This window comes from Lepidochelys kempii, chromosome 3, assembly GCF_965140285.1.
Source record: "Lepidochelys kempii isolate rLepKem1 chromosome 3, rLepKem1.hap1, whole genome shotgun sequence".
NCBI classification, from domain to species: Eukaryota; Metazoa; Chordata; order Testudines; family Cheloniidae; genus Lepidochelys; species Lepidochelys kempii.
The window spans coordinates 210,911,060-210,924,951 of NC_136382.1; positions in this window are offsets into that span (position 1 = coordinate 210,911,060).

Sequence of the window (13,892 nt, forward strand, 5' to 3'; positions counted from 1 at the left end):
CCAAAACTCAAATTTGCAGAATCATTCGTGATTTTTTTTTTTTTTAGACGAAACGATTCTCCAGACTCGGTCCAAATTCACAAATAATTTCAGTGCCAGAAAAACGCATTTTGCTGCAGGTTTAGTATTCACCAAAACAAACCCAACCAGCTCTATTCCGAGCCAATGAAACCATCTCAGTTTGAGTCAGGCTTTTCAATGAAGTGGAATGCAAGTTCCTTACACTGAGGGGTGCTTCATTCTGGTGGCTGTAGAAAGCAACCCAGATCCACTAGCCACTCCATTCCTCGAAGGGGTCACACTGCCCAAGATTTTGTGGATGCTACAGCAAAGGAAAAAGTTCTTTAGGCTTCCTACAGAGCAATGGGCTGTCTTGGAAGGTCTGAATACCTTGGGGTGCTGATGACTGGATTCAAAGAAGCTTTATTGCCACCATTGTTCTAGTTTTCTTCTTATTATTAATGTTCTGTATTGTTTGTATGACAGGCTATGCACATGCAGCCAGCAGGAGACAGTCCCTGTCCCAGAGAGCTTGCAATCTAAATAGACAGGACAGATGAAGGGAGCATTATTTAGCTCATTTTATAGCTATGGAACTGAGGCACAGAGAGATTAAGACTTGTCTAAGGTGAATCTATGTTAGAGTAGGGACTTGAACCCAGAGCTCCTAGGGCCCAGCCCAGGGCCTTAACCACAGGGTCATCCTCACTATGTGAAAGTTCAGATGTGGGCAAGAGGAACAGAAAGCCCAATGAGATACGCAAATGCCCGTTTTGCCTGTGCAATCTAGACACGTATGGAAAATGTAAGATTTCAGTCAGCCCTGGAGTCCAAGTGTCACATGGGTAAATTTCCACATACGGAGCCAATAACTAATCAGACTGAGCAACTTAATTAATCTTTCCAATCTTTGCACTGAAAGTGTAGCGCAAATGTCTGTTTTGAAGGTGAACATATTTCAGGTGAATGATTCCTATTTTATATCGAATAATTACTTCATAAGCCTGAGTCGTATGCAACAAAAGGACTGCTCATTCAAGACAGTTTTGATCTTTCATTTTAATAGCCACTCCAATGAAGAGCACTAGGTAACCAGTCAATGAGAGTCAATCAGATTTTCATGGAAATTTGGTGACATTCAGTGAAAAGATATTCGTGCTCATAATGAGAAAATACCTAATTCTCCTAAAGAAGGTTTTATGTCCATAAGTGCATCTACAATAACCTGGAAGAGTTAGATTATACCTAGTAACGCCCTACAGAGCTCTAAAGAAGATTAAATCAGGAGGTTTGTTATTAAAGGTGTACTGGTCATGATTCCAGCCCATCTCTAGTAAAAATGCTGAATAAATAAATAAACATAATAGCCTAGAGTTGGGCTGTGACTCAACTTGCCCAAACTGGAGCACTTTCCAATCTAAAACAATTTTAATGAATGGCAAATGTAACAGGCTCTCGCTCTTGTCCCTAACCCACCTTATTTTCTCTCTAATATTATTTGCCCCTACAAAATCCTGTTATGCTCTTTTCCATGATTTTGCTAGCAAGCTGATGACGCTTTCAAAGCAATAGGGCCAGATCCTTAGCTGTTGCAAAGAGCTCTGTTAAATTAACGGTGCTACCCTGACTTACACCAACAGCAGAGCTAGCCCCTGGTGTGTTTCACGATGAACAGCCGCATAAAGACTGTTATTATTTAGCTTTAAGACTATGATATTTTTATTGAAAAGAAATCATCCTAAAAGCATTTTTCTCTATCCCATTTTTAAGAATTCAATCCTCTCTTTTAGGTTAAGGACAAACAATTTCCTGATTACCAGCAACACAGACAATGCCAAATTGAGAAATTTGTATTTATTTCCTGATAGCATAATCCTAATTCCAGAGAATTTGCAGTGTGAAGTATACTCCTGTATAATACCAAAGTGTTAATGGCACAGAATAAAACCACAAACTGGATTGAAATGTAGAGATTTTGGTGAAAAAAATGCAAAATTGCATAATGCAGCTACATAATCATCTGACAATAAGCGAGCTGTTCAGCCGATTATTATTTTTATTGCATGTCAGTAACAAAGTAGGTATAAGTCTTCTGAACACATTGGTGCCACAACCAGGACTGAAGGGAGCTGGCCTTCATTAGGGAGGGTAGGGAATAGAAACCTGTCTACATGCCCTAGCACTTCCTTTGCTCTGTCTGTTTCCTTTGCCCAAACCCTCGAAACGTTTAGATTACAGGCAGGATGAGAAACACGAGATACTCAGCGAGTGTTTATTGGATTAGCTCCATTCAAGTCAATAGAGCAATGGTTACAAACTGGCAGTTAGGAAATGTCGAGCGCTGACAAGGGAAGATGAAGATACCAACAAAAAACCTGTGGCCAACAGGGTTTAGGACAATAGAAGGAATTCTGTAAATATTTTAGCAAATGGCATAGGTCTGATATTAGATAAGGTTGGTAAAACTGTCATTCACAATGCAGAAAAGGCAGAAGTATTCAATAAATAGTTCTGTTCTGTAATTGGAAAGATGTAGTAGTTGTATCTTATAATGATAAGGAAATACTTTTTATTCCATCAGCAACTAGGGAGGATAAGCATTTAAATCAGCAGGACCAGATAACCTGCACCCAAGAGTAGTAAAAGAATTGGCTGAGGAGCTCTATGAACTATCTTTGTTGATTTTTAATAGATCCTGGAACACTGGGAAAGCTCCAGAGAACTGGATGGGGGGTAAGGGGGGGAAGCTCATGTGCCAATGCTTCAAAAGGGGGAACAGGATGAGCCAGTAAGATATAGGTGGCTTCCCTCAACATTGATCCCAGGGAAAATGATGGCAAGGCTGATATGGGATGTAATCAGTAAAGAATTAAAGAATGGTAGCATAATTAATGCCAACCAATATGATTTTATGGAAAATTAGGTCTCGTCAAACAAACTTGATAGGGTTTGTTGATGCGATTACAAGTTTGGATGACAAAGGTAATTGTGCTGACATTATATACTTAGAATTCTGTAAGGAATTTGATGTTTTCCTGCATAACATTCTGATAAATAAAATGAGCGCTATACAAAATCAGTGTAGCCCATATTAAATGAATTAAAATATGGATAAATGACAGATGTGAAAAAAGAAAAGGAGGACTTGTGGCACCTTAGAGACTAACCAATTTATTTGACCATGAGCTTTCGTGAGCTACAGCCCACTTCATCGGATGCAAAGTGAGCTGTAGCTCACGAAAGCTCATGCTCAAATAAATTGGTTAGTCTCTAAGGTGCCACAAGTACTCCTTTTCTTTTTGCGGATACAGACTAACACGGCTGTTACTCTGAAACCTGTCATTATGCAAGGCACTGCATTTAGCCAGATGTGAAAAAGCAACTGTAAATGGAAGCTCATTAGCACATATTGTGTTTCCAGGGAGTTCCTCAGGAACTGGTTCTTGGCCCAGTACCAGTCAATATTTTTAGCAGTGCTCTGGAAGAAAACATAAGTTCGTGGCTGGTAAAATTTTCAGACAACACAAAAACTGGTGGAGCAGTAAAGAATGATGGGGACAGGTCAGCTCTACAGAACGACCCAGATTGCTTGGTAAGGTGGACTCATTTAAGCATACGTTTTAATACAGCCAAATGCAAGGTCCTGCATCTAGGTACAAACAAGGTAGGCCACCCAAGAAGGAAGATTGTCTCCTGGAATGTGTTGATGCTGAAAAGAAACTCACTACATGAGCTCCTAGGACAATGCTGTAGCGAAGAAGAGGAACGTGATCTTTGGATGTATAAACAAAGGAAGATCAAGTAGGCATAGGGATGTGGTATTACCTCTATATACAGCATTACTGAGACGATTAGTGGAACATGATCAGTTTTGGGGTCCCCACCGAATCGAGAAGGGTTCAGAAGAGAGCGACGGGAATGATTTGAGGTATGGAAAACCTGCCTTATGGTGAGAGTTGAAAGCTCAGTCTGGTTAGTCTATCCAAGAGAAAGTTAAGAGGTGACTTGTTCCTGGTCTAGAAGCACCTATGGGGTGAAAAGCTGTAAGAACCTGCAGGTCTAGAACCTGGGGCTGTAGGGGTTCTGGACCTCCATAGTGCTCTGAGAGCTACAGGCTAGGCAGCTATGGAAAGAGACTGTGAAGCTAAGCTCAGTGGTAAGTACCGCCCTACAGGGCCTGAATGGTGGCCCCTCACAGGCCAGTGATTTGGCCAATACCAGTATATAAACCAGGAAGCCATGATGGGGCGCTGTCTGAGCCACACCACAGACTGCCTGCCTGTCTCTGCTCCAGACCCCACTGGCTCCAGCTTCTGATGCTGGCTTCTCCTTAACTTCACTATTAGATAGCTGTGTGCAGCCTGGCACCTGACCCCAATATCCTTGTAACCTGACCCAGCTCGACTCCAACTCTGCTATCTGCTTGCCACCTGCAACGTGGTGCCTGACCCTGACTTCCTGGCATTTTGACCCAGCTCGCGCCTGACCCCGTCCTTGTCTCCCGATCACAACTTAGCAGCTGACCAGGGCATGCTGGCCACCCATGGCCCAGCCCTGACAAACGTTTCTGATCATAGCCAACTCTTTAATTTTGCAGGAAAAGGGCACAGCGAGAGCCCAAACTGGACAAATTCAGACTAGAAATAAGATGCTGTTTTAACAGTGAGGGTAACTAACCGTTGGAACAACTTATGTAGAGATGCAGTGAATTCAGATGGAGACTGTACGTGTGTCTTTCTAAACGATGTGCTAGATCTCAAACCGGAATTATGGGCTTAATGCAGAAATTCCCGGGTAAAGTGCTATGGCCTGGACGGCGTGTTATCCTGGCTAGTTTTGCAGCAAGTGCTGGCATACATGTTTGCTGCAGAATTGTGATTTTGGCCAAGAGTTAACTCTATCCCAAACCATCACCCACATAGCCAGTTGTCCCAACCCACCTCTACATGTCAGCATTGTTCCCTACTTATTGGCTGGTCAAACCATGTCAGAAAGGAGAGGAGGAGCAGATCGTGATGCTCTGTGCAATCTGTTCTGAGTGACCGCTCCAGTGGGCATTGGGGCTGAGTACCACCACTTATGAGATGCAGCCTAGCAGAGCCCAGCAAGACATCTGAACCCCAACAAGAGAGAGTTACGCCCAAGGAGCCTTCCAGGATATTGGTGGTGCTAGTCTGAGCATCGGCACAATCTCTGGTGAGTGTTTTCTCATTTGGGCATGGCAAGTGGGGAGAGGTTGGTTGTGGGTGGAGTTTGGAGGAGGAGTACTATGACTTTGGGTTTCCTACTTCTGTCCTGGGCTGTATCCCACTGAGTCCTGAAATCTGCCTGTGTAAAAGATGATGGTGCATCACTTGATTCTCTATTTCTGAGTTTCTTCATACGAGGCTCTTTGGTCACTTTGGAGGGCAGATGTAAAGCACCTGGATGCACTTTGTGTTTCCGGAAAGAAACAGGGGAGAGCTGGAACGGAGTCAGTGAAGAAATGTTTGTGAACAAGAAGAAGAAAGTTGTTTTAACACACACCCCAGCCCCATGCCTGAGCACTCTTTACTGCAGTCCACAGTGGAATGGCCGAAAGGTTTCCTGTTTCCCTGTGAGCCTCTTTACATTCTTAGCCTCCTTGAATGAAGCTCGCAAAGCACGACATGTAAATTAAGGCCCTGGTCCTGAAAAAACGTATGCACACGGTTAACTTGACTCACAACCAGCAGTGTCCAGTGTGTCTTTAGACTGGATGAGCATGCTCAGTTCAGACAAGTGAAGCCCATGCATAAGTCTTTGCAGGATTGGCCCTGACCAATGTAAGCTCTTCAGGGCAGAGCCTGTTTGTTACAATACGGCTGTGCAGTGCCTATCACCAAGGGGCACCAAATGGTTGAGGCATCTAGTTGCTATTGTGATAAATAAGGGATGATAATAGATGGCAAAGATCTTCCAGATTTTACAATTATGATAAAATTTTGAACATTGGGAATGGAAATCAGAAAAAAATCAACATTTTTTTTCCAAAATCACCCCCCCCCGCCATTTCACAACCAGATGTTATAACAATAATTAATAATCTCCTATGGATTAGCCACAGCCACCTGGGAGCAGTATTACCTCATTCATAACCTGCCAGCCTCACCTGCTGAGATCTTGGGAACCAGGCTCTTCAGGAATCTGTACAGAAACTTGATATGCTTGATTGCTACTATGGCCTGTAAATCAGCAGGTGTCTGATTTTCAGAAGGGGCCAGCAGCCGTAACTCCATCTGAACTGCAAGTCCTCAGTACCTCTGAAAATCTGGCTCTAGGTGTCCATCCAACTAATCTAGTTTTTCTGTATCTCTTCTGGTCACAAAGATGAGATAATATCAAAGATTCAGGTGTCAAAGGAAGAGGGGCTGGAGCAAGCTAACACATTTCCAAGCAAAAAGTCCCAGGCCCAGATGGTGGACACCTAAGAGTTCTGAAAGAACTTATGAGGGAGGGGCTGAGTGCTCATTAAAATCAGTAGATCATTGAAGGGGTAGCTAATTGTATCTCTATTTTAAAAAAGCATTAGGGATGAGCTGGAGAATTACAGACCAGGACCTTTTACGTCTGTGCCTGGTAAATTAGTTGAAATTCTCATTGAGAATCGAGTTATAAAACATCTAGAATAGGATGATATGCTAGGGACTGACCAGCATGGTCATGCAAAATCAGCAACAGGGAGAAATCTTGCCAGCTGGGGCCTTTTCCTTCTGAGTTCTCGGACTGTAGCAACAAAAGCCAACGCATTCAGAGTTGGATGCCGGACATTATGCACCTAAATCCCCATTTAGACACTAACTATGCGGCAAGATCTTCAAAGGCTTGGAGAACTCTGGCCACTTATTTACATGTTTTACGATCAATTTAGATGCCTCACGCCAAGGTTGAACTTTCTGGGCAGAGCCTTTCTCTATTTACATTCCTTGTTGGTATTGCATCGTTACCAGTCAGCTGCATGCTCTGTTTTCAATGAGACGAGCTCCATGCAGTGTGAAAGACGGGCCCTATTCCCTGCCTGGGGGGCATGTTTACGCTGCGATCCGAGGCGTGATTGGTGCAGCGTGGGGAGACAGACCCGCACTGGATTTGCCCACGCTGGCAGGGGTAAGTGTAGCCGTGTAGAGGCGGCAGCACAAGCTTCAGGTGCTGGGTGCCTGGCCGCCTGCACTGATGCCCACACCGCTGCGCCCAGGCTTCGCTTTTCAGTCGGGCCCCTGCAAACGCCTGCGTGAGCTGCAAGTGCACCTGCATCTGGAGAAGTGGGGTTTTTACCCACGAAAGCTGATGCCCAGATAAATCTGTTCGTCTTCACGGTGCTCCGGACCCCTTGTCGTTTACGTGCACCTTCAGTTGCCCTGTAGACACTTCCCGTTACACTAGTTTTACTCTGGTGTAACGCCGTGGGCTTCGGTGGACCTACAGAAGCATAAAAGTGGTGTAAGCAAGTGAAGAATCAGGCCAAAGAGGTTCTGCCTGGCAACTGGATGGCACAGATTGGGAAGCATGACACTATTGGCTCCGTCAGTTGCTCCAGACATGGAAAGTCCCGTTGAAATGAATGAGCGTTTTCAAGTGCAGTTCAGTTACAGGATGGGGGCCACGTTACAAAGCGTGCAGTAGATAGATACCACTAATGTAGAATTAACCAGAGCCTGTGAGACCGTCTTTCTCTCCAGAAAAATAATGTCACAAACTGAGCAAAAGCTCTCGAGCAACATGTGTCACCATTATTCCAGCCTCCACTGGGAGACTTAGAAACCCAGACATCATTGAGGAGCGTTCTTCTACCCAGTCTCTGTATATTTCTATTTCCTCTTCTGATAGGAGGTAACGACACATTTGGGAGAATGAGCCCAGGCACGTTACCCTATTTATTCATGGGGCTTCCTTAAAAATAATAATAATTAAAAATAAAGCCGCTTGGGGAGTAATGTCACTAATTCATGCATAGATTTGCAAACTGGCAATTTGCAAATTAATTGCCCCCAAACAATATGCTCTGCAGACAGGTTGTCCATCCATGGAGGTGGCATCTCTTGTGCAGCGGCTGCCTGATAATGGGCAGTTGAAATGCTTTCTGGCCAGACAATAGGCTTGCTCAAGTGTGCAGCTATTTAGGAGGGAAGCTGTCACGCCCACCCCGGGTGGCAAAGGTTTGTTCTGCCTGTGTCCAGCTGCTGTGGGCTGTCATGAGAATACAACAGCCATGTGTGTGGAACAAAGCAGTTTTGCCTTATTGCCCCTCACGGCCTGGAAGGACGCAGAACTATCAACAACACATGGGCCTTGGGGATTCCACTCATTTAACAAACATTATATGCCCCATAACAAAACAACAATATTTTGGTGCTTAGATCAACCAAGAAACTAAATTAAATTCCCTAGACAGTGAGGGCCAGGATGCTAATTGGCTTGGCTCATGGATTTTCTATGCAGCGCCCCAAGAAACAGATTGGCCCATTTTTCAGGAGACTGATCGTTAATTGGAGTAATGAATAGAAGGCTGGAGGGGGCTGATCACTCCAGCTTGGTAAATTCAGACTCACGTTATTCATGAGCGCAATCTAGGGCTGAAGTGGTGTTTCGGGAGCGGGGCAGCCTAGTCAGTGCCAGTTGCACACCAAACCCCCATTTTCATTTGCAAGGGAAGGCTGGCTGTTTTCCCTGTCCCGCTGGGTTGTGATCTTCTTTGAAAGAAGAACTAAACTCCTACAAAGGGTGCTGAATGCATTGTGCTCACAAAGGCAGTAAATGTACTTTCACCACCAAGGCAGCTGGAGATTTGAAGTTCAGGCCTATGGGTCCCCAATATGGATAGTCCCCCCCCCCCCCCCCCGTGGCCTTGGGAAAGTCATGTAAGCCCAGATCCTCAAAGACATGTAGGATCCTGAAGGATAGGTCCATCAATGGCTATTAGCCAGCATGGCCAGGGATGGTGTCCCTAGCCTCTGTTTGCCAGAAGCTGGGAATGGGCGACAGGGGATGGATCACTGGATGATTCCCTGTTCTGTTCATTCCCTCTGGGGCACCTGGCATTGGCCGCTGTGGGAAGACAGGACACTGGGCTAGATGGAGCTTTGGTCTGACCCAGTATGGCCATTCTTATCTTCTCCTAACTCCCACTGATTTTGATGGAAGTCAGAAACCTAAATACCTTTGAAGATCTGGGACTTAGGGTCCAATTCTGCCACCTTTACTCACCCTAAGTTGTGCTTTATTCTTTGAGTAGCCTCACTGATTTCAGCAGAGCTACTTGAAGAGGAAACTACCACTTGGCGTGAGTGAGGTTGGCCTTTAGCCTTTCTCAATTTCCTCCCACCTATTCTCATAACATAGCTCCCATGTAGGGGGGCCATGGGGTTTAATTGGTTACAGCCAGATTCTGGTACCCTGGCACATGCTGGTTGGTACCTGTCACAGGGTAGCTGGTGCCTATGAGTAGACCAGGCCCAGCACCCCTGTGTCAGAGCAGGGGGCCCAGCTGAGCTTATTAAAGGGGGCAGGCCTGCACCTGGGCCTATAAAGATCTGCCAGAGGACAGGATGGGGAGGAGTGATTGGAGGCAGGCTGTTCCTGGGGAGAGCAGCCAACTGCTGTGTAGATCCCGGGAGCAAGGGGCCAGCGTTCCAGAAAGGGATCAGATCTGGCTGGGATAGGGAAGCTGCAGAAGCAGGCTCACCGGAGACCCCTGGGACTCTGGAGTGGCGGCTGTGGAACCCTCGGACAAAGGGTGAGTGAAGGGACTGTTTGGTTTTGGATTAGTCACGAATGTCTGGCCAAGAAACCTTCTTAAAGGAGTGTGAGTGCGGCAGCGTACGCTGGGCAGACAAGCCCTGCCACGTCCAGGACCTTTCCCTGGGGGTGTCCCCGCTGATTTCCCTGAGTAAGTCAGTACTTGGCATGAGCAAGGGTGGCCCAATTTGGCCGGTAATGCTTGCACGGTGCGATGAACACAGAAGAGTGCTGGGTGAGGTCCCTTCTCTGGGGCTGTCTTGCAGCCTAGTGAAGTCCCTGGCTGTGACCGGCACCATATGTTCCCCGCTTCCTCCTTGCTTGGGGTAATTGGTGGTTCCTCCCCTCCTGTCCCAGTGCCCCTCAGACACCGGGGGCTCCTCCCACATGCTGCCCTCTTGTTTTGACTTTGGGGACAATGGGCCTGACTCTCAGAGCTTTCCTTGAGGTCAACTGGAACTTTGAGCACTTGGTGTTACTGCAAATCAAGGCCGATATATTTAAATAAAATGCCATAGCTGGTTATTCTTTAATCACGTTGAATTGTTTCATGGAGATATCAAAGAACAGATATTCAAAATGGCATGTGTGCAGTCAGGCACACTCTATGATCATGCAGCTGTGTGCCTAACTTGCACATGCTAATTACCACGCACTTACTTCAATTGTGTGGGCAAATTGGGTAATTGCATGCACATGTGGCTGATTAAGCATCTAACTGGACAGTTGCATGCTCAATTGCTGCATGTGGAAATCAGGAAATTGGGCATGTAAATGTCCAGTTAGCTGGCCAGTTAACTAGGCTGCAATTGCCTGATTTGCATGAAAGAGCACATGCAAATTAGGCACACTGCTCTGAAAACCAGACCTAAGATGTATGGATGTAACAGGGCCTTGTGAATCCTAGCAATAGTCATGGCTGAGCTGTTGAAATAGTTTCTGTATTATTTAATTTCTGCTTTGTACGTATTTACCCTTTTGTTACATTATTTATGGGAACAATTCTTTTATGCTATGGCTCCAGCCCTGTCTTACAACTCAATAGTTAAATGCAGCCTCCACGTCAGAGTTACTCAGGGCAAGATGGGCCCAATTTCTAAAAATGCAGCTTGCCCTGCGCTGTTGGTATGTGCAGTTCAGTGACAGGCCCAAGTCTCGGTCTGTGCACTTCCAGCGATGGGGGATGCAAAGCAGGTAGGGGAGAGATGCCCAAAGTGCTCTGATTTGTATGCACAGTTCATTTGGTGGGTGCAGATTATGCCTGCAAAACAGGTGAATGGGGAACCGGTAAAAGTACTGATCCACACCACCAAGTGCAGATTTAAAACAAACCCTGACCCCCTCTACATCTCTCAGAGGAAATGCACCTGGAGCCTGCAAAGGGGGGACTCCACAACCCCCAGGTCACTATAGGGCAGTGCACCACACCAGCTCTCTGCACAGGACCCCAGAAGGGTGTTGATGGTGGGCCAGGTGTAGAGCTCCTGGATTTGCTGAAATTGCTGATCCACCAGCCCGGAAACTGACATAAGAGGTCACAGCAGACACTAGTCCACCTTGTGTGGGTGGCAGGCAATAGGAGCCTATGACACTGGGGATGCAGACATGGAATTATTGCACGCTCCTCCTCAGCCTTTGGAATCCCCTCTGCAGGATGAGCACATGACCTGTCGAGGGTCCATAACCGCAGCAGGTGCTGACTGGGCCCGAGGCCAGGGAGCTGCTGCTCTCTTTTGCATTTCCCATCTCAAGCCAGTGGAAACACTGGTAACCAAAGCAGCATTAACTCACTGCATAGAGGATCAGAGTGCAGGCAAAGGGGTTCAAGTGGGCAGAGAACCGTGCTGTGTCTCAAGGAGGGGGGCCAGCTGGGTACCACAGCGGGGTAACTCTTATGGGGTTGGAGCTCTTTCCCTATGGACCACTGGTTTCCATGTGGCTAGGCAGCCTTGTTTCCTCTGCCACCCCCAAGCCCCTCTTTTCTGCAAGTAGCATTTGGTACATTCACCTCCCAGAGCTTCCTAGGGCCCCTCTACTCCCTAACCCCGAGACTTGGATATGGCCCAATAGAGTTTATTACAACCACATTAGCTAACAGATAGTAAATGATCCATACAGACTGTGCACTGTTAGAATTCTCAGCTAGATCTTACCTAAGATTCTGGTTTGCCTCTCTTCAGTTATCACTGGTGTTGTAAATCTGCAGTTTATTACAGATCCATCCCTTAAACACGTATCCTATGTTTGCTCACCCAAGTGCTACGCTACAATTAGAGATGTAGACTGTGTCGTGTTTGCATTGTATCCTAGACTCAGGTCTTAACTCGGTACTCTTATGCCTCCAACCCTGCAAACATGAATATTCCTGTAATGCTAAGCATGGGAGTAATGCCACTGACTTGTCTTTAGGGACATGCACAGTCAATGGGATTACTCACATGCTTAAAGTAAAGCACGTGCACAAATGTTTACAGGATAAATGCCTTGTAAAAGCAAGCACACGGCACTGTAGAATTACTTGCATATGACTACCACAAAAAACACTTTTTAGATGCTAGTAAAGACATGTGAATGTGAGTAATAAAAGATTAAGTTAAAGGCAGAAATTAGGATTATAAAATCTATTTAAAGTTGCAGTGTATCACTTAGTTAAGAGCAGGGTTTCAGAATAGCTAGTAAATTCCTTCCTAAACCATGAAAACCATTGTGAACTACGTTCAGTTCATTTTTAAGAATGTATTTATAATTCCCCTTTATATTTGACAATCTTTATTTTCTGCAACTTTTTCCATGTGTGACCTTTTTAAACTGGATGATTCAAGCAGCCCATCAACCTGCCGTGACTATAAAATATTTGACCCTCCTGCTAACATTCAGTATGCTGTAGGCCCTAATTCAGCAAAGCCCTTGAGCAGGTACTTAAGTCTCATGGAAGTCAATGGGTCTATCCACATACTCATACGCTTTGCTGATATGGAGGTAGTCGGTGGTCCAACTTTCTAAAGGCCATAGGCCGGATGCTAGTTTGTGGGCATCTCCACAGGTCACGTACAGGTATACATGCTCTACAAAATGGCGCCCTCCACGCATGTGACCTTGCACGTAGGCATGGAGGAGGCCATTTTGTAGAGCAGGCCTCAGAAAAGTGCAGCATGTCACTGCAGTGCTCGACAGCTGCCACACGTTCTGGGCAGCTGCTGCTCTGGGGCAGACGCATTTGGGGGCTGGATGGAATCTGGCCTGCAGGCCATCAGCTCAACCACACATCTGCATGCGCACATTGGAGAAGCCGCTTAATCGGGACAACACAGAGAATGGCCTCTTGTCCCAGACAGGTGGCTTTTCTTCATGCCTACTTCCATGCAGACCCCCTGTGTTGTGGCTGTTGGTGCCAAATGAGGAGCACCTTTAACTCCAAAAGGCACATTATGGTTCTTTGCCAATTTAGCCATCACTGGAGAGACCGTAAACTTGACAGGGACTGGGATAGACTTCAGGAAATTTGCAGCAGCATCAGTTCTAATCAGGATGTTCATCCAATGTTATGGACCATTCCAATTAGGAGGCCCTACTGTCCCAATTAAATAGCAGTGCTTTCCACTGGATAACACTGGAGTGAGTGGGTCAGTTTCCATGGAAACCATCCCAACTAACCAGATTTCCCAGTAAACTGTGTTCTCATTAACTGAGGTACACTGTACATTATGCATCAGTCTATGGATTCAGATGTGGAGCTCTATGTCACCATCTGACCTGCAGAATCACTTACCAAGGTGGCAGGTGTCATACCCAAAATGTGTTAGCCCGCACTGCACAAGGTAGAGAAGGCAAAGCTTGTTCTAGGCATCACTGTGGAATTCAAGGGTTTGTGTGATATTCAGCGTGCCTGCGTCTTAAAAGCAAGTTTATGATCTTTTTACAAAATGTCAGTACACTTTCACTGGGCCTGGATGATGCACGAGTGTATCTCTGAGAACAGAATCAGGATCTAGTTTGCCTGTATGTAATTAACAGTTTACATAGAAAAGGAAATCAACACCAGAAGGTGATATTGGAGTCCATAATACACAGTGCAGCCCAATTAAATCACTAGAATTACATGTGCAGATTGGTAAATATGATTATACACAAGACGTTTC